The sequence below is a fragment of the Euprymna scolopes genome, chromosome 16, assembly GCF_053919585.1.
Source record: "Euprymna scolopes isolate OS-2025 chromosome 16, ASM5391958v1, whole genome shotgun sequence".
NCBI classification, from domain to species: Eukaryota; Metazoa; Mollusca; class Cephalopoda; order Sepiida; family Sepiolidae; genus Euprymna; species Euprymna scolopes.
Window position 1 is genome coordinate 127,115,247 of NC_136497.1, and position 19,250 is coordinate 127,134,496.

Sequence of the window (19,250 nt, forward strand, 5' to 3'; positions counted from 1 at the left end):
TAATTTTCCTTGATTTAGCTCTGTGTATCTAGGAATGACACCTTTATTTGCATTTTTTTAATCATCATTTTAATTAGTCTATATTTTAATTAAATTTTGTACCTACGGAAAAATATTTCAAATATTTCAAGACCAGGCCCGCACCTGATTTAATCAATAGATTAAATACATTAATAAAAATTAAAAGTAAAATCAGAACTGACTTATTAACGCGTTTTTAATTTGTGCTTGAACAACAAAGGTCCTTTCGCTTTTATTTCGTTCAAAATAAAACGAGCAACTTAGACAAAAAAATGAAGGTGATTTTATCTCCAAATTTTTGTCAAAACATTCTTGTAAGTTTGCACGTCCATACAAAAAAAATATCATGAAACATGGAAATATTCTGTTTGTACTTTGCTGTTTTTCGACAAAACTAGATATGTTGCAATAATTAAAGAACGTGGCCTTTTTAGGTTAACGTTAAAAAATCAAAAGAATTTGCAAATTTTGATTTCCCAAAAACTATGGTTGCTTGAAGAACCCAGTTTCTCTTCCGCGCAGTTTTTTGAACTTGAGCTCAATATTCTTTCCCATGATCGTGACTTCTGCATTTCTCTTATATCCCAAAGCTGTGAAGAGCTATACGCTAGATTCGAAGTCTTTTCTGCCCAAATAGAAAGACTTTCTCCCGTTTCCGATTGTATAGTCAGTGCCTTTGAGGCGAAACAAAATGATGTCGCACATAGGCTGACACACCAATTTTGTTTTGTGAATCTAAATGGCGAAGTGAACATTATCGTACAATCAAAGCACTTCGCCATATTAAATCTTTAGTTATCACAAAACCCAACAAATGCCTTGGCGTAGCCATAATGGATCACCAAGATTACCTCAATAAAATGATAACTAGCCTCGGTGATACCTCTACATTTGTTAAATTAGGTTTTACTATCTCTATGGAGACCAAGCTTCATAAACGACTCATAAAAGGGTCAAAAGTGGTGCTCTTCCCATTTCCATTTCAAATTTAATCCGACCCACAGGTTCTATTCGTCCCTGTTTTTATGGTTTTCCTAAGACCCATAAAAGTGATGTAGATTTGAGACCCATATTACCAATGATAGGGTTCACTCAACAAAATTAGCTAAATGGTTGGCAAGTATTTTAGAACCTGTTATATAACGTTACAGTTAATTTTACATTAAATATTATTTTATCTTTGCTAACTATACTCATTCTGACAAATTTATGTGTTCTTTTGATATTTCTAGTATTTTTACTTGCGTCCCATTGTTAGAGATTATTAATATTTGTGCTTACGCTTTATATCGGAGTCAACTTCCAACTCCCCTAATTTCCGAAAATATTTACTGTAGAATTTATGAAATTCGCCACTATATCGGTTGAATTCAGTCTTTATGATATTATGTACAAGCAGACGGATAGTGTGGCCCTGGATTCCCCATTGATCATAAATTTTGCTTATTTGACAACGAAACTAAAGCGGATGCTTTTGGTGTCCCTTAACGGTCAGCCAGTTCTTTGGTTTACGGTAGACAAATAAACTACTTCTACTCTTATGTTTTTAGATGTTCTTGTTCCCAAGACATCTTCAAGTATTCTTACAATATTTTATCGTAAATCAACATTTACTGGCCTCTATACGCGTTGGAACTCATTTTGTCCTACGAACCAAAAATTTAATTTAATTAAGATTTGAACATATAGGGTCTTGATAATTTCTTCCGAAATAATTTCTATGACGAGCTTAAATTCATTACTAAGACCCTCTGCAACAATGGCTTAGATATTGTTGAATCTACTATTAATGAGAAAGTTTCCAAGTTTGTCTTGCTTGGCTAGGTTATATTAGTGGCCGATTTGCTAAGCAAATCTCTTTGTCTGTACAACGGTTTTAGTTTGCATCGAACTCACGCGTTGTTTTTTTTAAACTGGATCTATATTGTTGTCCATTTGCAAAGATGTTCTCCCCCCTCACCATAATAATTCTATTATTTATTTATTCAAATGTAGTTGCAGCGCGCACTATGGTGGACGCACATCGCAGGGATTGGATTTTCGTTAAAAACAACACGTACCATAAAAAATCCTTATGCAAATGTTTAACCTTCGGATGTTCTGAGTTATACGTATGGTGCTTCAATTTGCAGTAGTTTCTACACCGAGAACCGCTAGACTCTGGAATTCCATTCCAGGTTCCTGCTTCCCTAACTGTACTGACATGCAGAAGTTCAAGTGCAACGTGAATCGGCATCTTGCTGCCCAAATCCCAACATAGTGCCCCAGTAGTTGCTGCCCTGATAGTAGCCCCCTACACTAAAGTGGCAATGCGCCTTGTTTGGGGTGAAAATGTAACAATTTTTTTTTTTTTGAAAACCGAATTGCTGACATGTTCACCAAACTCAGGGTGCTGGGAAAATCTATGATTTAAAGTTAAAGGCTGAAAATTCCCACTTTGGTTGCTATAAAAGTCTAACACAATAAAATAGTAAAACTTAGAAATGAATTATACAGAATTCTCATATATTCGAAACTTTTTGGGGCATGAATCCGCAAATTATGCGTTTACGAACATTTATTTCGGTTTTATTGAGTTAGTGTGCATAGAGAATTGAGAAGATATTAAGTTTATTTATTTAATGATGTCCTTTTATATAAAACTAGCATGGGTGCCCGGCGTTGCCCGGGTGTTTGGAGGTGTATGCTGAGCAAAAAAAAGGGGTAATTTTTTAAACTTTGACCCCTATTATGACCCCTGAAAATTTATTTTTTTGGCCTCAAGATAAGTTACTTTTCTACCAAACTGGATATATTTTTCGTATTTTTATTCAATGTAACATGTTTATTCAGCTCGAAAACCATACAGTGTTTACCGATGTATTGGAAAATTCAAGATGGCGTCTTAGTCCCTCTTGAACACGGTAAGTTTGGGAAAAGGTGTTATAAATAAAAAACTGAATAAAATACTGTTAAAAACTCGCTCAATATGTTACCGTGACATAGGTTGACATATATTCGGCGGGTTTTTAATAGTATTTTTTCTAGTTTTTTATTTATAACACCTTTTCCCAAACTTACCGTGTTAAAGAGGGAGTGAGGCGCCATCTTGAATTTTCCAATACATCGGTAAACACCGTATGGTTTTCGAGCTGAATAAACATGTTACATTGAATAAAAACACGAAAAATATATCCAGTTTGGTAGAAAAGTAACTTATCTTGCCTTTGATAACATGTATTTGTTATATATTTGGTTTTTGACAACTTTTTCGAATTTATGTGTACAGTAATACAAACCCGTTTTTCGAGCTGAATAAATATGCTACATTGAATAAAAACACGAAAAATATATCCAGTTTGGTGGAAAAGTAACTTATCTTGCCTTTGATAACATTTATTTGGGTAATCTCCAAAAATACCGTTAGGGCTTACAACATGGCCGCCAGAAGAGTCAACAAAAAACTGCGAATAAAATATATAAAACTCGTAATTTCTGTTTTTAAAGTGGGTTGTCAATTTTCTTTATGAAATATACTTCCAAAATAAACTATTACAGTCGTTTAAAACATAAAAGAAGTATTATTTTTTATTTTTTAAAAACAATGTTTACAAAATGTCTACGAACGTGCGTAGACATTTTGTAAACATTGTTTGGTTGCCATAACAACGTGACGGTAGTGAACGTGTGTGTGTGCGTGTGTGCGCGTGTGCTTGCTAGTACTACTATTAAGTTTGTCGGAGCGTTTGATTTCGTGTAGTTTAGTTTCGTATTTTTTTAATTTGTGAATAACAAGTTATTAAAAAATTAAACCCTTCCAAGATGGACAATAAATAAAGCCATAATATTTTATGGTAAAGGTAAGAGCGTAGAAACCATTGTTTTTTAGGAGATGTGATTATTGGATTAACCAATCAGAAATCGTCTGTGGCACACACATCTCTGTTTTTATAGATATATAGATATAGATAGATAGATAGATATAGATAGATAGATAGATATGCATCGGATTAGTTTATACATTTTTCTAGTATTTTTATTTAGTTTTTTAGTTTGATTATTACATAAACTAGCACGGTCTATGAAAGTTCCACGCAATTAGACATATATTTAATCAACAAAGATATGTTGATGAAACTGATATATTCATGAATAAGAAAAATAATTCAGTTCTGGATAGAAAAAAAAAACAATAACAGGTAACGAATATATGTTTATTACCATTACGAAGAAAATAGTGCCCATTTTATTTTAAATATAAACTGGCCTAAATGAGATTTTTTTTTTTACATGGTGTCACCACTTATCAAAGCCCGGAAGCCACTCAGGGATAAGGGTTATTGCAAGTACAGTACGTTAGTGTACGTTAGTCACACGTGGTTTTACTATCTCTGTGGAGACCAAGCTTCAAAAACGACTCATCAAATGGGTCAAAAGTGGTGCTCTTCCCTTTTCCATTTACAATTTCATCCGACCCACAGGTTCTTTTCGTCCCTGTTTTTATGTTTTTTTCTAAGACCCATAAAAGTGATGTAGCTTTGAGACCCATATTATCAATGATAGATTATGATGAGATTGAATAGAAGTTCAAATAAAACTTCAAAAAGTAACATTGTGCTACACAAATCAATACAAATAATCAAATCACATTGTAAGATGCAATCTATAAGTCACTTCAGTCAAGGACCTCTTGGCGGGAAATCTTCTTGTGCACTGTTTATTTCGAATGTACCCTTTCTATGTAACGGAGGAGTATTCCTGTACATTCAAATTACTAGCAATGTTATTTCTCGCACAATTAACAAAATAACTATATTTTACTAGAGGAGGATGACGTCCGTAAAATACGCTTAAATATGATATTTTAATTTATCCTGACTTCGTATATCTTATTATAGACACGTAATTTCAAAAGTAAAGTAAATAAAAAAACGTATTTAGGTGCTATCAGCTAGAATTGAAGTTGTAGCATTCAAAGCTCCGAACGTTACAACTGTACAAGCGTGAAACACATATAAACCAGGTAAATATTAAAAATAAAATAAGAGCAATGTATAAAATGTTTAACGAGTATTTTGACCCCTAAAAAACAACTTTTAACCAGCTTAAGACCCATAACAGAATAATCCGTAAAGAATCCAATCATATGAGGCCCCGGGGGCTGCTCTGCGGATTTTAGTTTCGGAGGAGATAGAGTTAACAAATATGGAGACGGGTAGAGCGACAGACAGACGGACAGCCGTTTATATATTAGATTATGTTTATATTCAAAACAGTGGTTGCATCAAGGAGAGGTTACTCTGATATTCTTGTGCAGAGTTGCCAGAACGGCTTTTTCAAAGAGGAATTTCGTGAATTTGTTTTTTTTTTCTGAAGCAGCCCTACCACACAAATAAAAAGGATCAGAGAAATTTGGCGCTTAGAACCAGAGTGTACGTATATAAATGAGACCTGCTTCTATGTATTAAAATATATAACGAAAACAACACCCGAAAATAATATTAACTATACAGCTTTTCATAACAATAATAAAATATCTTATTTAATTAATTAATTATTCTACACCGTTTATTATAATGTGAAGACAGCTGGACAGTGGTGAAGCGAGTAAAGAATCGTAAAATGTGAGGGGTTTTTTTTTTTGGGGGGGGGGTACGATCGTCCGTTAGCATTTATCACATGGAGAAAATAGTCGATACTGACCGACCGTGATTCCAAAAGAGGCTGAATTAGTTTTTCAAAGAACGGTTGAACTGAATGCATCTTGAATGCAAAGAAATATTTGTGTAGCCATACACATGGACAATCTATTTCTCCTTATGAAAATAACGAGTCTTTATAACTCCGACAAACGTGCAATTATATAATTGCAACGAATGGTGTCGCCAAGGGACAAAACATTATTATTATTATTATTATTATTATTATTATTATTATTATTATTATTATTATTATTATTATTATTATTATTAATAATAATAATAATAATTGATTGGATCAATTATTATGATTAGAAATAAAAACAATTGCATTGGGAAAAATAAATTGACATATATAATATAATAATATCGCAAAGTGGATGTGAAAATAGAAATAGATGTAGACTTGATGTTTGTTTCGCATAAACAAATAACTAGATTGGCGTTATATCAGCTGTTGGTATGAGACACCTAATGAGACGCAATGAGACACGTGATGGAATATAGATCTGGTGAGATTCTAGGCAGTCGTTAGCTGGACATCAGAGAGAATGGCCGTCTCAGAAAGGGTAGTTGATCTCTCCATGACGCAGAGGGCGGCGTCATTTCAGGCAGCGAAGATGTGTAAACGTGTAATCTCTGAAGATGCCGGTCGGATCATTATAATAAATGTTCGTAAATAATCCAGCTATGTGTTGTGTTTTTTTTACATCTGTTAAAAAGAACTGTTTATCTACAACTGTTTCGATATGTCCACGCCAATCGTTTCGTGTTAGAACTGTTGCGCAAATGTTAAAATATACACACTAGACGATTAACTAAATTATACGACGTATATGCATACACGCATTTACACGTACATGAATATACAAATGAAACATAACCTCCACTATTCAACATGTACGCAGTTATAGAACGTATTAATACACACAACCTAAGACAGAAACAGTTTATAAATTCTTTAGGATTTTATAAATACATTGTATACGCACTCGCTATGTATCGTTAGTCATTCTACATCTTTCTATTTTTTCTAGCTTCGTTTTATTTTTCTTTGATACTTTATTTTCTTCTGCCTCCTGTCTTATTTCTCAAGCAACGTTATATGCACATAAATCGTGAATTAAAAAAAATGAAACTTTCTAAACAGCTTGTATATGCAATTATCCTTCCCAAGTTCTCATCCCAGATATTTTTTCTCTCTTCACGTCTTTTCGATTTGATATTTGTGTCTCTCTTCCTTTGTATTATTCTTCATAATTTATTTATTTACCGTGTAAATATATTGAAAACCTGTCCAAACCATTCGCTTACATCATAAATCTACACTGTAAACATTCACTCCGAAATGGATTCATCAGCAGCCAACAGCCAACTAATTTAAACAAATCGCCAGAAAGTGTGCTCGAAAGTAATTACTAATTCTTCTTTTTAAATGCAATGAACAGCTCGTAAATGCGGTGACAGACGATTATTTACTGCTCACGAACCAAACAAAAACGGTAAATAGCAATGATATTATTTTGCTTTTAATAAAAGTACGTTTTATTAATAAAATAATTTTACATATATACGCCACTATCATCATAACACTCACCATCGTCACTATCACTAATGTAATAATCCGCAATATCACTATCATCAGCATCAGCAGCAGCAGCCGCATCAACATCATCATCATCACCATCATCATCATCATCATCATCATCATCATCATCGTTGTCGTCAGCAGCAGCAGCCCCATTAATCCTCCTCATCATCAGCGACGTCGTAAGCGGCATCATTATCGTAACCAACAGAATCGGTTTGTTGTTTACATCGTAGAATATGTTAGAGAACTGTTGGAAATTGAGTTCATAACTAAATAAGTGGGAAATGTAATAATCAGTAATAGATAATGTAGAAATAGATACTATAAAGTATCTTGTTCTATATATATATATATATATATATATATATATATATATATATACTAGCAGGCCGCCCAGCGTTACCCAGTCGTAAAATACACTTTAATGTGATACCCCGATTCATGAAGATTTCGTATTTATTATTATACTAGCGGCGGTACCCGGCGTTTCTCGAGTGTGTTGTGCAGTAAGGAACCCCAGATGGGTGGAATTGAAAAAAGAATAAGTGATATAGTAGCGGGGTTCCCTGGTGTTGCCTAGGTCGGGTAAGGAACCCCGGGAGAGAGGTTATTAAAAAAAAAAGAAGTGGTAGTAGCTGGGAGTGGAGGCGAAACAAGAGTAGACAGTTTGGTAGGAGAAAGAAAAATATGGTAGTAGACAGGCATGCTCGAACCCTTAACACGAAGGGGAAAACACGTGACATCTTTGCTGATGTTTCCATCGTCCGACCGGAAGTTGAGAACGTTGAAATTTAGCGAAGTCAATTCAACCGATACGATGATTTGAACAATAATGGCGACAAAAAAAAACGACCCCTCTTTGTAGAAAACTGCCCAGTTTAGGGTGAAAGATTTAATGTTTTGGGCTAATGTTTTGATATTTGTCGCCCGAAAGGTCGTGGTTTAAAACAATACCGATCTCGTGAGGATTCGTCGCCTTTGTCGAAAGTTTTTGCGAGACATACAAACACACACACATACTCACATTTTGTCTTTTATATACAGGACTAGACTGGGTGCCCGGCGTTGCCCGAGTTTTTGGAGGTGTGTGTTTAGCAACAAAAAAGTGGTAGTTGGCAGGCAGGCTCGAAACTGCATCAGGAAGGAGGAAAAGAAAGCAAAATAAAATCTGACGTCTTACCCCTACTCCATGACGCAACCGGAAGTTTTCAACGTTGAAACTAGTAAAATCATTCTAACCGATATTATGACTTGCAAAAATGGCGACGCCAAAGCAAAAACGACCCTCTTTGTAGAAAATTGACCAGTTGAGAATTAAAGTATCAATGCTTTTTAGCCAATTTGTGTTTATTATTACCTTTTTTTTACAAATATTACTCAAGTAAAAACATAATCTAGAATATCTGCATTAATATAATTATACGTACTAGTTAACTAATGATTATGATCTCTTAATCGAAAAACTAATAGGGAATTAATCAAAATGAATGTTATAAAGAATACGCGCAGTAGCTAGACTTTTTGCAAATAAATACAATCTCATGATCCATATATCACAAACTTTTATATTCTTTTGAAATAAATAGAAAAAAGGATTTTGTAATATGAATATCAATACACGAATTTATCAGAGTACAGATAGATAAGTACATTTTTTTTAATTTCTTCCTTTGAAGATTATAAAGTTGAGTATTGGGCAGCAACACCGGCTTTTCATTGAAATCAACCTAGCGCCCTTTTTAGTATCCTCGTTTTTCCCTTAACTGCAATCGTGTGGGTATCATTTGAACTTGGTTCACCAGGAATATTAGTTAAGAAGATGTGTGGGGGCGGTGTAGTAAAACACAAAGATGTTTAGATAGGTTTAAATCTCTTACAATTTGCACTAGAATTTAAGGCTAAGTGGATAATGTACTCGAGCAAATTTAGTTATAAAAGTAACATTCATCGAGATTAAAGGTTTAATACTCAGTGCGATCGACCGAAAATACAATTACGAAATCCTTACGAGTTCCGGCCAACCAGGGCTCTTCGAACGATAGCATGCAACCCCCGTTGATTAAATAAAGGGGCCCGTTGGGAATTCCGTGCAAACTTCCAAGTCCAATATAAAGATTAGCTAAATGAAAGAAATATTCCCGAGTTCATAAGGACCTGAAAGAAGAGAGTCCAAAGGGATAATCGACAGAAATGCTGTGCAAGTTAAGAGCAGAAGTTGGTTGGTTGTTTTTGTTTTACGGCATGTCGACCCTTTTCGGGTTATTTAATGCCGAATCCAAAGATTTTGAAGAAAAAACATTTTTAGTAGAATATATTTGTTGTTTTCATGCCGGTTACTATTTAACCCATAGTTGGAACCCTAACAGGTACTACCACTCCGGGTCAGAGTGGACCTGGGAGCAATGGTAATTAAAGGGTGTATCCACACTGCCCAAAGTCCACAAGCTGGGGCCTCACCACTGGATGTAGTTTAAGGTCATATCCAGGACCCCCATTAAGGGATTTTACCCTCTGCAAGGGGGCAATCGGCGTATTCTAATGCCCCACCGACAGGGACATAAGAGCAGAAGATCGAAGAATCAAAATATTACAACTAATCAATCTTCTCCAAAAATTCAGAATCAACTATTATTTAATTTTTTAATGTGAGGAAAATCAAGGCTTTAGTCATTTCGTTTGCTGGTTGATCCTCCGACAAAAGGAGGGCGGACCTGTAAATTGACCCTTGTCCGTTTGTCCGTTCGTCTCTCCGCACTTTCCTCAATAACTACGCCTTGGATTTTTTTTAAAGATTTTGCACACACATTAAACATGGTATGAGTAAAAATAGTAATTGAACGGGTTTTCCCGGAAACCTCCGATTGCCCCCTTTCGAGGTAACTTTCGGGTTAAAATGTCTAAAATTAACACTTTTGTGCTTATGGAAAAAATGATGCCATAACTAACTAATTTTTGTGAAATTTTGTTTGTCTATACTTCGCGATAACTCTTGAGTGTGCCCCAGAGGATTTTATAGGGCTAATAAAATCACCATTTCTGGGGCTATTTAATCATATTTGTCCAATTTCCGTGATTATCTATTTAGAAGTTTTGCATGTTGCTGAACTCAAATTGAATATAGTAATGCCTTGAGGACTTTGGGGGCTACATGGAGGGCAAATGATTGTCTAAGTCATTTTTTTCATGATGCATAACTAAATTTTACATATGTAAAGCTCAAAACTGCACCGTCTCTTCATTTTCACCAGAGTTTGACGTCCCCTGAGGATTTCAAGACAAGAATTCATCTTATCTGGTGAAGTATCCAGCTTCGTGCTATTACTTGGAGAAGGCGCACCATTCCTCGTAAAAGCTACTTTGGGTTAACCATAATGATGAGATCTTATTTGGGAAGCAAATACTTTATTATTTGGGATATTTGGTCATGTTTACTTCTGGGCAAAAGTATCCTTTTGGCAGGTTGTTCTGACAAACCCATGTAAGAGAGACCTGGAACACACTTGTATGCGTATGTCATACTGTGTGAGTCACCTTCATAGACCAATTTTTGTATGTGTATGCCATATTTTAATCATTTCCAGAACACAGAAGGGCGTACATCTTGTTAGCACAATATATTTTTGTACAGAGGGTATGGGAATTTAAACTCATTGTTATATGTATATATATATACATGGTAGCTATATATACCCACTGTAAGGGTACCAGCGTATAGAATATTTCGTGGCAAGAGTTGCGCAACTCCAACCCCTCCTCTCCCGAGTCGGAGTTGTTAAATACTATTGATAATTGGAGGCTCAAGACGACTGCAAAGAATGGCAAAATAAGCTGAGAGAAGACACACACACACACACACACACACACACACACACACACACACATATATATATATATATATATATATATATATATATATATATATATATATATACGTAGATTTGTTGTCGATTTTTTAAATAATAATACGGTTAACATCATCACCTTGAATACTTTGTTTCTTAGGAAATCGTCCATATTTTTTATTTGGGCGTGAACAAATATTATTTTTATTTATTTATTTATTTATTATTTCTTTAGACATTAATCTACGGAATGCATGTTTCGAGGCTCTACATCTCTTATAAGCGTACCCTCATGAGAAAAAAAAATGGACCAAGAGCGAAAGAAGGGAGAAATCGTTTTTAGATATTTTTTCTATGAAATTTCTTAATTTTAACTGAAAATTTCTATTTGCAGATCATTATTATTATAGCATATAATAATAAGTGGAAACATTTATCCTACATATGGTAAGACCGAATCTTGGCAAGGATATAAAAAAGGTAATTGAAGGATTAAGGCAGTCCAAAATGAGTCATAAGCAGATTTTTGATAATTTAAGAAAGGAAAATATCAAAACATATTTTTCTGTAGTGATGCAAATTGGTCAAAGGTTCGAAGTGGAACGCTTCGTAAAAGAGAAAACTAGATCTGGTTGTCCTAGAGCATCCATTTTGAAGGACGACTACATGCTTAAATTAACTATTTTGAAGGATCAAAAGAAAACTTATGTTAACCATAGCAAAGAATTCAAAACAGGGGTAGGAAATTCTATTTCTAGATATACAATATCTAGACGAATGAAAGAAATGGGATTTTTCTATAATGGTGTGCAAAGAAGCCATCTTCATCTGAGAAGAGCATCAACGATAGAAAGATAATTTTCTCGGTGTATGGCAATAAAGATACAGACTGGTTCAGGAATGCTTTCTGGATATCATTCTTTGGGCACGTGTTGGTGGTACATATCATTTCTCTATATCTCTCTTTCACTCTTTTTATACTTCTTGATTTATCTCACTTTCATTTTATATATCTTTCGATATAAGTGTGTGTGTATATATATATATATATATATATATATATATAAGTACTTCATTTATTCACATAAATTTAATATACGAAAGTATAGATTTATGCGTAAACTTTAAGTATTTACTTCAAAAGTGCTCAATACGTTGGTAGAGATAGTTTGTAATTTATAAAATATATATGGCGATTAACCTACACTGAATATTCTGCGTTTCATCCAACTATAGGATTCGTCAGGCTTATGCGCGAATTCTGTCATTGCTTCTTGTTTTTATATATGTTGAGGATTTCTAGTTGGCCAATCAGCTTTCTAGTATCCACCGCGCCCCTTCCTATCAGCCAATGGGCATGCATTTTATCAAAAAAAGGAGCTGTTTTAGAGCTAGGTTAGTGGTTAAAGTTAAATTCTGACAATCAAAATATAGACACATATATTCTTGTTAAGGATTTATTATTTGACAAAAGGAATATATAGAAGTGGGTTATGTTAATTTCCTTAATCCATGGATTTTCAATAATTCAACTATTCCAAAAAACATTTAAAGATTTTGGAGGCCGTCTCTATTTCGGTGCGTCGACCTTCTTTGTGCTGGCAAAAAGAAACATCAAACGCATTGTTTCTCTTTGGGGAACTTTGAATTTTTTTCTCCCGCTTTTTTTTTCCTCCCTCGTAGTGCCAATATTTTAATCGTTTTTAAACGTAAATAAATTTAATTAGTGTCCCCGTACTTTTGGAACATTTAATAAGTTCCCGATGAGAACTCTTTATTTTCGACACAATATTATTTAGGTTGCTATCGATTTTCTCCTGACGAGATGATAGCCGAAAGAGTTCTCGAGAAACTTCCGCCTATTACTTTTTTAAAACTATATATATATATATATATATATATATATATATATATATATATATATATATATAGCTAAACTATGAAAACAGCGGCAACATATTTGAGCTAGTTTATATCAAATATGTGTACAACAAGTGGCACAATGATAAGAAAGTTCGAAATGGCAATTACGAGTGAAAATACAAATGTAGATTAGCTTCGAACGCATTATTTCAAACCTTGTCTGCGGTTTTCTGTCTCTTTAAAGCCGGGCTATTAAAGATTTCCTGTAACATTATAATGCTATATGAAGCGATAGTATTCAACAAGAAAATAAAATAGATATGGCATGCTCAATCAAGTAGAGACACAGGCAATCTTAACTTCCTCTGAATTAGTCAAATATTTACTTGTTTAAAGTGTAATAATTCATTAGAGTTTAAATCGGAAAATGCTGGGATACTGAGCCTGCTAGTACAGAATAAAACTTGAAGCAGATTTTTGTTCCCACCTCCTGTCTCGTAGCTATAACTCTGCTTATCAGCTTTAGGATTTAGCGCGAAGATCCGTATCTATATTACACTGAAAACAAAACGAAACAAATAAAATTAAATTAGACATTATCGACGCCATTTTCTTTATTCATATATTGCGATGAACAATAATTAGGAATTATAATTTACCATTATGTAATTTTATTTTAAGATAAAATCAAAGGAAATAAACCAACGTTCAGCGATCGTCTTCGATGATTACATCCATAACTGATTTACGAAATTGCGACAAACCGAAATTACTAGCACTAATTAGATATTATATTACTTTAGTTTCATATACGCAATGATAAAGAATAAAAAAAAATATGTTTAACGAGATTTCTTATATAATTACAATTATATATATTTTCGCAGTGAATCCGCCAGACTCCGAGTCTGGTGTTTTGGGTTCGAACTAACTTGGCCCTGCCATGCTGATACGCTTGCACGTGTACATAGAGAATTATATATATATATATATATATATATATATATATATATATATATATATATATATATTCCTTTTTTAATAAAAACTCAATCAGAATTTCTAATTCAACTATGCCGAATTTAACACAAAGTACCTGAACATCTACCAACAAAAAATTAGTTCAGCCCCAAAAATCCCGTTCCCAATTAAACCGCAAAATAACTGCAATTGTAGCAACAAGACTCGTTGCCCACTCAATAATGACTCCATCAATAGAGATGTTGTATATCCATGCACGATTACAGAGCTCCCACGTAACTCTCCCATAAGAGATACGAATGTTCTGTCATTAAGTTCTCTCCCCTCACACTAACCATCTAATAGAATTACTGATTCAATAAACGAATCAAACACGTTATCTAATGACCATCCTACGACTGTCAATAATAATAATAATAATAATAATAATAATAATAGTAATAATATTAATGCTAATAACCATAATAATAACCATAATAATAATAATAATAATAACCATAATAATAATAATAATAATAATAATAATAATAATAATAATAATAACCATAATAATAATAATAATAATAATAATAATAATAATGATAATAATAATAATAATAATAATTTTCCCAGTAATCATCCTAACATTAATAGCACTCATGATCCCCTCCATGTTCATCAAAATGATTTAATCATCTCCCCATATAGTCAGGTTCCTAATGGTACAATTTTAACTTTTGTGGGAACTTTTTGGAGATTTGCAAACCTATAGATTTTTGGAATGGTTTTTGTCTCTGAAATCTGAAAGACAATGTTTGAATTTGCCCAGATGCGTATATGGCGGACATATTGGATTTACAAAATGGCCGCCGTAAGATGTACGTTTTGTAATATCTTGGCTTCTAAATAAGCCGGAACACTGATTTTAACTGCTAGACCTACATTTTCAGGTCCAGGAAGCGAATGGTGGTCGTCATAACATTTTCCCAGATACGTATATGGCAACCATATTTGAATTTACAAAATGGCTGCTGTAAGATGTATGTTTTGTAATATATCGGTCTCTTAACAAGCTGAAACACTGATTTTAACTGCTAAACGTACATTTTCATCGTCATTGGTGCAAGTTATCATTTCATTTTTTATAACCCCCACCCCCATTAAAACACGTAATCTACCAGTTGGATAAAAAAAATTGACAACCCTGGCATTTAGTCACATACTAAATCGGAGTTATTTTTATTAGATTGCCTTTTATCTGTAAACTTTGAATGTCTGTGCAACAATCTTAAACATAATGAGATGTTTGATCAAGGGCTATGCATAATCATAATCATCATCAGCAGCAGCAGTATCACTTCTATGAATCACAGAGTGGGAAGCTTCATCGTTTTCGCACTGGCTGCTGCACTTACACATGCCAGTACAAGCTTTAGACCTGCAGGAACATCTGCCAAAAGAACAGTCAAATATACATTTGTATGTGACCACCTCGAGGTTGGCCTTAAGGGATGAGATGACCTCTGTGGTCATTGGTTTCATGCCATGCAATTGTTTGAAGTACTAATTTTCTACGGGATCCAGTTGTGAAATCTGCAGAGCAATGGCTGCTTGTGCCCATACCCTTGCTTGGGCATGGACTCTTAAAATATGCTGCTTTAGAGCTCCAGGTGTCGGAGGGAGCCTGTCACTTTCTGCCCTATGCTTGCAGTACAGATGCCATCGCAGCTCAGGGATTGTTTTTATGTTGATCCCTTTTGGCACTTAAGCTGCACATACAAAGGACTCCAGTGTTGACAGCATTCCCTCTGTCACTTCTGCTTCATCCATAAGGATTTGCAGAGCATTGACAACATCTGAATCTGCTTTGAGGTAGATCTGCAGCCAGGTTGTCCTGCATATACGGGAGACCTCCCTATGTTGTCGGCCCCAGTGAACGCATGGGAGGCTAGCTAAGCCTTTGCTCTTTCCTTACCTAGAGCTCGCCACATTGGGTCAATTTGTATAACACCAGAGGCCATAGAAATGGACATGTTTTTCAGCAATAGCATTGAAGCATCCGTATCTGGGTAGAAAATATTAACTGTGCACCAGGTGGGGTTCGCTGTGAAGCCAGCACAGCCTGGTGGATCAGCAGCGTGTCTGCTTCTTCATGGTTATTTACTTAAAAGGCCAGGTCTTTTTTGCTCTGAGTTTATCCAGCAGCAGATGTGATGATCAGCTTGGATTATCCCCTGTTGTACTCTAGAGTTTGGGCAGCGAGATAGTTAGTCAGGTCAGCCTTCGTCTTGTCATGGGAGAGGAACCTCCTCATTGGGATGTGTTTTATGTAAGTCTCATCTCTGATTTGATACTGAACAGAAGCTTTTCCTTGTCTTCGTTTACTTCTGGTTGCACTCCTCAGAGAATTTGCTCGGTATGTGTCAAAAACTAGGATGATTCCTTATAATCTCATGTTAGTTGCATCAGTTTGTCATTAAAGCAGTCACTCAGATCCTTAACTGTCACTAGAGTCGCTTGTTTCTTGCTTAGCTTCTGCACACGCATCATGCCATCCACCAGTGCTATATTCCGGCTTGACTGATCAGTACATGTGTGCTCTGTAGATCCTGTATCCGTTGCATTTTGGTAGGTAGAACTTTCACCTTGAGGTGACTGGTCTTCATGGGGCATGACTTCTCTTGACAGCTTCTCAAGTACATGGATTAACTTAGACTTGTCGTAGCCTGGCAGCATTTGTCTATCAGGAGCACACAGTGCTCTTGGTGTCAGAGTGAAATCATGGTTTCCTATGGCTTCTCTCTGGTTGATGTCTCGGCTTGACTTGGAAAGTACCATCAGCTTTGCAAACAGGTCCTTGATCTCCTTATTGTTTCTCAGTTTCACTGTAATCTTCTTGTTCACAGAAAGGAACATCTTGTTCTCTTTCTTCACAGGGGCCAAGATGCTGACATCTCTATTGATCCGCTCTGACACGTAATCCTTATATATCTTCTGTCCTGTGATATCAACATTCAAGATCTGTGGTACATACTTATCTGGAATGTAGGCATTAGTGATCACATTGTACAACTTTTCCCCGTTAGTGGTAAAGGGGTTTCCATTGCTGAGTATGGATTCCTTGATCTTGTCGACTGTACCATGTGCCCTTTGACTTTACTTGGTCCAGGCTAACGATGCTCTGTAATTCTGTCAGCTTCCATATCAAACTGACTCTTGAACACTTTTGACAGGCGTAAAAGTTATGGTGTGGCCAGAAAAATCTGTCTGGCATTACCATTTTTAAAGATGCCTATGATGTCAGATCTAGTCTTAATTAGGTGTTCACATGCATGATCTGCTCCAACAGATAAAAGGGAATGACACTTTACGTGACTGATATATTGCTTGATCGTAATTCCTTTCATGGCTTAGGGTAATTGATCTTCAAGTCATGTATATCTGCGATGTATCTTAGCCAGAGTCGCTTATACTTGATGCGGTCCATGGCAAAGAACAGCTGGCCCAGTGCTTTTCCAGCTTGCAGATGGAGTTTCAGGTCAGCATTCCGAGTTACAGCTACAAAGAACAATTACTTCCACCCAATCTAGGTACTTCAACATGGCCTTGAACATTACATTCTGCGATTTTTTATTCCTTCCATTTTTAAAATGATGTGATGACCTCACCAGTGATCAAGGCTTCCTGGAGGGTGCTGTTTGCTGGCGTTACGGATTCAGCTTTCGTGTCTATCCTAAGAGAATGCAGCTTCTACTCCTTCTGTTGCCGTCAGACACACATCATTCAGTTGTAGGTTTTCCTTGAAGAACACCTCTAGAGCTATTTAATATTGTTATATATGAGTAGATATGAGCGTAGAGAGCTCCCTTGTAGTGTGTGCATTTTAGGATTGGCCTTGTCATGGCAGGACCATACACACCTGCTTCCACCCAAGCATCATCTATGTCTGAGTTCTCCATAGAGGCAGCAAGCGCTCTGAGGGCAGCGATTATGACATATAGTTCACCTAGTCTATGAAGAACCATTTTTTTCAAGTCAGGTCTGGCATCTAGGGGCTGTACCACCTTCTCACATAGAGCTATGTCAAAGCTATTGAGAGTGGGGTAATCTTCCCCAACTGTCAACTTCCTCAGCTAATCTGCTAGTACGATCACAGTTAGCAGAGTTGGCCACTCGTGTGCTACCTCAGGGAGTAGTAGCAAGGCTCCAAGGAAAGGCTTTAAGACAGCAGTGAGTTTTATCCTGCCCAGCCTCGAATCTTGCTGGAGGTTTCTCGAGGTTTCATTCTGAATAAAGCAGATGCAAAAACTCATCCAAGCTGTGTCAGCTGATAGGATCTTGAGATCCGCTGGCCGATGGCAAACTGTTCTCACCTCTTAGTAGGCTGTGGTCTTGGTTTGTTACAGTGAATCATGTCTACCTCGTAGGGTATGATTGATATACTCTTTGTATCACCTATGATGAATATTTTTATTACAAAGATAAAACCACATCAGTTTGAACCGAGTTATGCATCTAAAAGTTAATGTTGAAAATGCTGTTGCTTTATAACTACCACCATTGGCTTCTATAACCCTGAAAATGTAGGCTTAGTAGTATACATCAGTGTTTCAGCTTATTTAGAGGCCGAGATATTACAAAACATACAGTTTACAGCAGCCATTTTGTAAATTCAAATATGGCTGCCACATATACATCTGGGAAAATTTTAGAACCACAACCATTGGTTTCCTCGGTCCTGAAAATATAGGTTTAGTAGTTAAAATCAGTGTTTCAGCTTATTTAGAAACCAAGATATTACAAAACGTATATCTTACGGCGGCCATTTTGTAAATCAAATATAGCCGTTATAAACGCATCTGGGCAAATTCAAACATTGCTTTTCTTATTTCTGAGACAAAAACATTTCCAAAAATGTATAGGTTTGCAAATCTCCAAAAAGTTCCCACAAAATTACATTAGGAATCTTACTAACATTAAATCCCAATACAAATCAACAAATTAATATAAGACCTCGCGCATTTAATAAAGCACATAAATTTCGGCTATCATCTCGTCAGGAGAAAATCGATAGCAACCTAAATAATATTGTGTCGAAAATAAAGAGTTCTCATCGGGAACTTTATCAACTAAAGAATACCAAACCTTCTCTTAACAACCAAAATTTTAACCAAGGAACTTCTTTAACCACTTTAATAATAAAAGAAACTTAAGTCGTATAATACACGCTTCTAAATTTAATGGACTAAAAAATATCTTCGTTTCCTTTTCGCTTACTTTTCCTCTCCGTCCTGC